The sequence below is a fragment of the Mizuhopecten yessoensis genome, unplaced genomic scaffold (assembly GCF_002113885.1).
Source record: "Mizuhopecten yessoensis strain PY_sf001 unplaced genomic scaffold, ASM211388v2 scaffold11163, whole genome shotgun sequence".
NCBI lineage: Eukaryota > Metazoa > Mollusca > Bivalvia > Pectinida > Pectinidae > Mizuhopecten > Mizuhopecten yessoensis.
The window spans coordinates 635,300-641,299 of NW_018408911.1; the positions used below are offsets into that span (position 1 = coordinate 635,300).

General features: G+C 36.4%; 1 protein-coding gene across 4 annotated transcripts in view; it reads right to left on the bottom strand.

The window, feature by feature from the left end:
- The window catches only part of LOC110467168 (contactin-associated protein-like 2), a 106,279-nt gene that overhangs the window by 46,513 nt on the left and 53,766 nt on the right, over nt 1-6,000 (bottom strand). The gene's annotated exons all lie outside the window — the stretch shown is intronic.

Here is a 6,000-nt window from a genome sequence, read left to right on the forward strand (position 1 = left end):
CCTGTCTAATCTGACCCAAGAGTAGTCTGACATCCTCTCTAATACAACAAAGATGATATTCTTACAGAATGTCAGATTAGACAGGTTAATTCTATTGGGTATTCTAGGAGCATATTCGTAGCACAGGCTACAAAATACAGTGTTTTACTAATTATTTTAATGACAAAGCTGTAATTTCATTAATTATTTATTGAACAGAGTCGTCTGAAGGCTTTGTTTCTATACCTTATTACAAGAACCTTTATGACTTGACATCTGTAACGGTACAGGTGATCACCCGCAGTACTTTGTGTGTGTGACAGTGTCTGGTTGTTATCGTCTACAAGTGTCACATGATTGCGATAGATGGAAAGACAGCAATGTCATAAAATTATAGTACCTAACAAAAAGCCATATGGCACATCTAAAGATAATGAAACATTTAATATCTGGTTGTTTTGTTTGAAATCTTAATGACATTTGAAGTTGCAGTTGGGAGTGCCAATATTTGTAGAGACCCATTTAAAGCATGCCCAGGAGACTTTGGCACGGCAAGCCCAGAAAACTTGCAACAGCTCATCCGCTGGATTTTACAAATAATACCTTCAATTTTAAGTCTAATGTTATCTTCCATTTCTCATCAGTTGCCATAGAAGTCATTAAAATGTAGCATACACTTTCAGTTTATTTGACAAAATTGATGTTTCATGCTTCAAGAGATATACACTCTATTTTAACCTGGAAATACATGTGCTGTTGCTCAATAAAACTAACACATTCCGTGCTAACGGCTCCTTGTTGATAGCTATACATACTTGTAACACTTCAAATTTGTGCAAGAAACATTAAAGAGTTTAAACCATTTTGCAGATTTTATATCTATGGTAAAGTGGAAAGCCCAAGGCCAGTATAATGGTGTGCATTATATACAATATTAGGATTGACATTTGAAGCATGATTGATTGGAACTTCACTTGGTCCATCAAGTCTGAATTCAGAGAATGATGGGGGATGGGGTTCCAGGTGTGATAAAGGAAGTTTCTTGAAATGTAGAAAAAAAAGTCTTTGGGAATTAGGTGCTGGGTTTGTGAGGATAGAGATTGTTGAAGTGGTGGTGGAGAGAAGGCGAGGTTGAGATGGGGAAGGGATGGGGTGACAGGCAGAGACAGAATGGATGCATGGGGGTGGATAGAGGAAGGTATGTGAGGGTCTGGAGGTCATGAAGACCCCTTTAAACCTATGGATTCACCACTCAAAGAAAGAGAGTGGGTGCATGGGGGTGGATAGAGGAAGGTATGTGAGGGTCTGGAGGCCATGAAGACCCCTTTAAACTATGGATTCACCACTCAAAGAGCGAGAATGGGTGCATGGGGGTGGATAGAGGAGGTATGTGAGGGTCTGGAGGTCATGAAGACCCCTTTAAACCTATGGATTCACCACTCAAAGAGCGAGAGTGGGTGCATGGGGGTGGATAGAGGAGGTATGTGAGGGTCTGGAGGTCAGTCATGAAGACCCCTGTAATTCTATGGATTCACCACTCAGAGAGAGAGTGGGGAAGTGGGGTGGGGAGAAGGGATTGGAGTGGATAGAGGAGGTACGTGAGGGTCTGAATGTCAAGAAAACCCCAGTAACCCTATGGTTTCACCACTGTAGATAACCTTAAACATTTTGTTACAGCACATTACTGATTTCATATGAGTATTTATTTCCACAATTGCATGTGAAACAAGAGGCCCAGAGGGCCTGAATTGCTCACCTGGATATCTAAGCAATCATGGCAAAATAATCTCAAAATGAGATCCAAGGGAATATGCCAGACACCAAGGCCAATTCTTGTATGTCTGCATTAGATTTGTCATGCCCAGCAATTTAATGTATGGTTATGGGGTGGGGATCTCAACCGTTTCAAAGTTATGACCCAGGGACTATGTCTCAAAGGGTGGGGCCAGACCCTAGGCCATCCTGGAAGCAAATGTGCATGCTGGATTGGTTCCCCTTCCCCCAAGGATGCTTCAGACCAAATATGGAACAAATCCTTTCATTCCTGCAGAAGAAGAAGGATTTCAAAGAATTAGCTATAATTCCCCTATAGGGCCCAGCCCCTCAGCCCCCAGGGGGGCCAGACCCACCATTTATACAAAATTTGTTCCCCTATCCCTAAGGATGCTTTTGACCAAATTTGGTCAAAATCTGCTTAGTCGTTTATAACAAGTAGTGATTTTTAGGAAAAGTTGACAGACAACAGACGCCGTGCCATGGCATAAGCTCACTTGCCCTTCGGTAGGTGAGCAAAAAACTATTCCATGAAGATATTCCTTACGGAATTAAACAACAACAGTTCTATGACATCATCAATTAATGTGTATATAGTTTGCATAAATGTGACATCACTACTGACATTTTTAAAAATAAATTCATGAAGACTTTTGATAGGATTGAAAATACAATGTAATTAAATATCTTTGTTATTGAAAAATAAATACATATATGGAAGCATCAGAAAGTGAGCGAGGTTAATCTATTTTTTAAATATACAAGAAAGAAGTTTATCGATGACAATTCCAAGATCTCCATCTTCAATCAGTGTGTCAGCAATGTTTGGTCCCCATTTTTCCCTGTTCTTGGTTTAACAGCAGAAGTAAGTACTAGGGCACCATCAGATCAAATCCTGCATGTTTTATAAGCTTCATGGATCATGATCATGTTTTTAAATGCTTATTTTTGAGAAATAATTAAGAATTGACAAATGTACATGTATTCCTGTGTACCTTTTTGAAAGCTATTTTGAATCTCTATAATGTTGTTTTACTTTCAAATTTTAATATTTTTGAGGATATTATGCTAAATAAGATTTGCTATAAAACTTGTCCTACTTAGCCTCATCAGGATTTGAGAAACGAGACCTAAGGCCGTCATCAGACTTCTATTTTAATAGTGTGTTTGATGCTCCACCAAGAGAAAAAAAAATCAAATCAATTTTTCTGGAGACACACAGTTTGAATAATCTGCCAAAATTTTAAATGAAATCTCATAACCAAGTAATACACAATCGAACGAGAAATGAATTGGCTAGAGCAACGAGGAAACATTTCAATTTTCTAGTCTGCGCCTACTTTGTCCACAATGGATTCTATTTTTGATTTATCACAGGGGCCACAAGGGACGGTCGAGTGAATAATAATCCTACATAATAAGGCACTACATCACACGGCTGTCTATCAGAGATGTAAAGGATCTCGTGTATGTATACAATGGCCGCACGATTTCAGGCTTCAGCAGACATTTGTTGTGTGTCTGATCGTAAGTGGGATACCAAACTGTGCATGAGCAATATGATAAATGACAAGCATTGTAATACAGCCAAATTCTACAGGGCTTTGTATCACAGGCAGTTAACTAAAGCCCCTGACTAGCAATCCCCATCCGGGCCACATGTGCTGGACTGGGTTACCCCCCTTTGATGTAATTATCTCTGACATCTGATCATCAGTCGTCATCCGCTCAGTTTCATCCAGTTAATGTTTATGTATACCTCTACCTAATATATCCGTTGTATATTCAGCTTAATGAAAAAAATTGTCATAATGAATACTAATTTCCTGTTTTTTCTTGGATGTCTACATCAACATTTGCATTCCGTAGATAATGGTTCATATGAAACCTTAAAGTTTCATCTTAAAACTTAAACTTTTATAAAGGTCAAATCACCATTAATATCGGAGTTCATGGTTGTCTGATAAGCTTACATTAATATCTTGTTCAAATTTTCAAAAAGTTATTTTTAAGATTTATTAAATATTTACATTTTTTTGCATTTCTTTTCAACAGATTTATTTAGGATCCTTTAAAATATGAGTTTAACTCTGAATTTTGATATTTTTTCAAAAAGATGAAAATGTACAAGATTTTTACAAGATGAAAATTAGCTTTATTTGCATGTTCTCAAGCTAACCGTTCTTTGGGCAACAGAAATCTAATGTACCTATGCAGAAGGGTACAGATCTACCCTTAGCGAACCTGTTGAACTCTCATACAGGAAAAGCAATACTTTTTTACAAATGTTTTTTTGTGTTTTAGGCCTACCCTGATTTAATTCTAAATTTCTCTGAGAGATGACAGGGAATGTGATGCAGAATATAACTGTTTTATAGTATTACTTATATAGTCTACATTACTGGTATTACATTGGCCTTTTAAGGTTGAAAATCCCACAACTTTTCCACTGTATAAAGGCACTAAAATCATTTTCCTGTTAAATTTATGTTATTTTGTCTATATTTATACAAAGACAATAGGAAGTTGCAGGCTATTTTTGGAGAGTTAACACTAAAATGTTTTGGAAACGTATGTCTTGTCTGAAAAATTATTGTTTTTACCATGTTGTGACTTAACTGACATATAGAACAATACAGTTCTAGATCACCCAGTGACATTTGCAAGCTTTTGGAGACTCCAACAAAATCAACTGATCATATGTATTTTTGCTATAGAAAATGGACAAAAAACGCAAAATCTGAAAAGTGCAGAAAAAATTGGAACTCTTTTTCTTTGGAGAAACAACATAAAGTGTTCAGACACTATCTACGTTAAATATGGGCAACATCTTTTTTTACTCTGAATTGCCCTTTCACCTATCGTATCTAGAGTGATCGTATCCTGACAGGGATACGTAGTCAATACCTGGCCAATTGTCGCAGAATCAAGATGAAACAGAGCAAAAAAACTAAATAACAATGGAAAAATATTCTTAAACATTGTGATGCATACCATAATGGTAATTTCCCCAGGGTCTGATCTGATCAAGTTTTGTGAAGTTTCCCTGGAACCGTGACAAAGTTTTCTGCCATATTATGAAATTTCTTCTATCTAAGCAATCTCTAATCAAATATCTGACTGTGCACAATTTATTCAAGCATGAACTGTCAATAACCTCCCAAGGAGAATTTTCCAAAGCTGATACATCGGAGAGATAACGACAGTAAACAATGGAAATGCTGCAATGTTATGGATATAACCACTATTGTGACTGAGTGTCTATGTAAGTCTACTCACTTCCATAACTGTGTGTTTACATTAACATTTCGGTGCTGTAGAGGTTTTTAATAACTTACTAATGTCAGTGGTGCACCATAATGAATTACAGCCCTCCTGCATTTCCTTGTTTGATGCATAAGCAATTTTTTTAACAGTGACCTTGAACTTTTCACTCTGGATCCTGAACTTAAAAGTTCATTGTTCAAAATATTCTAATATTTGATTTTTATGAAGTTAAATTGAAATCTTGCTAAAAAAATGTTAACAACATAGAGATAACAAGCATTTTCTGTTCATAGTAACGGCGACCTTTGACCTTTGACTCCAGACACTCACTGAAACATTCATACCAGTTTTTACATTCATGCACTCAGGGGCACTTATACATGCAAGAAGTTAAATCTGATATAAGAACAAAAAATAATTCAAAAGCAATAACAATGATTTTCTATTTATAGTAAGTGACCTTGACTTTAGCATCAGGACCTAAATGCAATTCATTTGAAGTAATTACTTAACAACTGGTTTAAAGTTATATACAAATCAAATCTAGAATGAAGGTAGCAAAGTAATACAATGGGCCTGCATCGCTCACCTGGTATAAAACTCACACTTGTAACCGTAAAAGTGATCTAAAATAAAGCTACAGGCAAAATATCAGTATTTATGATTAAAAATCGTTCAAAAGACCCTGTTATTTTTTTTTTAAACATTTCACCCCTGTGATTGAAAGTCGAACAAAGTCATTATGTTGAACACATTGTATAGGCTTTCATCTCAGGATGCAACTTGCAAAGTATAAACATCCTGGGACCCATGGTTATTCATAAGAGGTTGTTTAAAGATTTTAAACAAATTTGACCCCTGTGACCTTGAATATAAGTCAAAGTCATTCACTTTAACAAACATAGTAGTCCTTGATCCCAGCATATGCTACTAACTAAATATCAACATCCTGAGCCTTTTGGTTATTCAGAACAAGTTGTT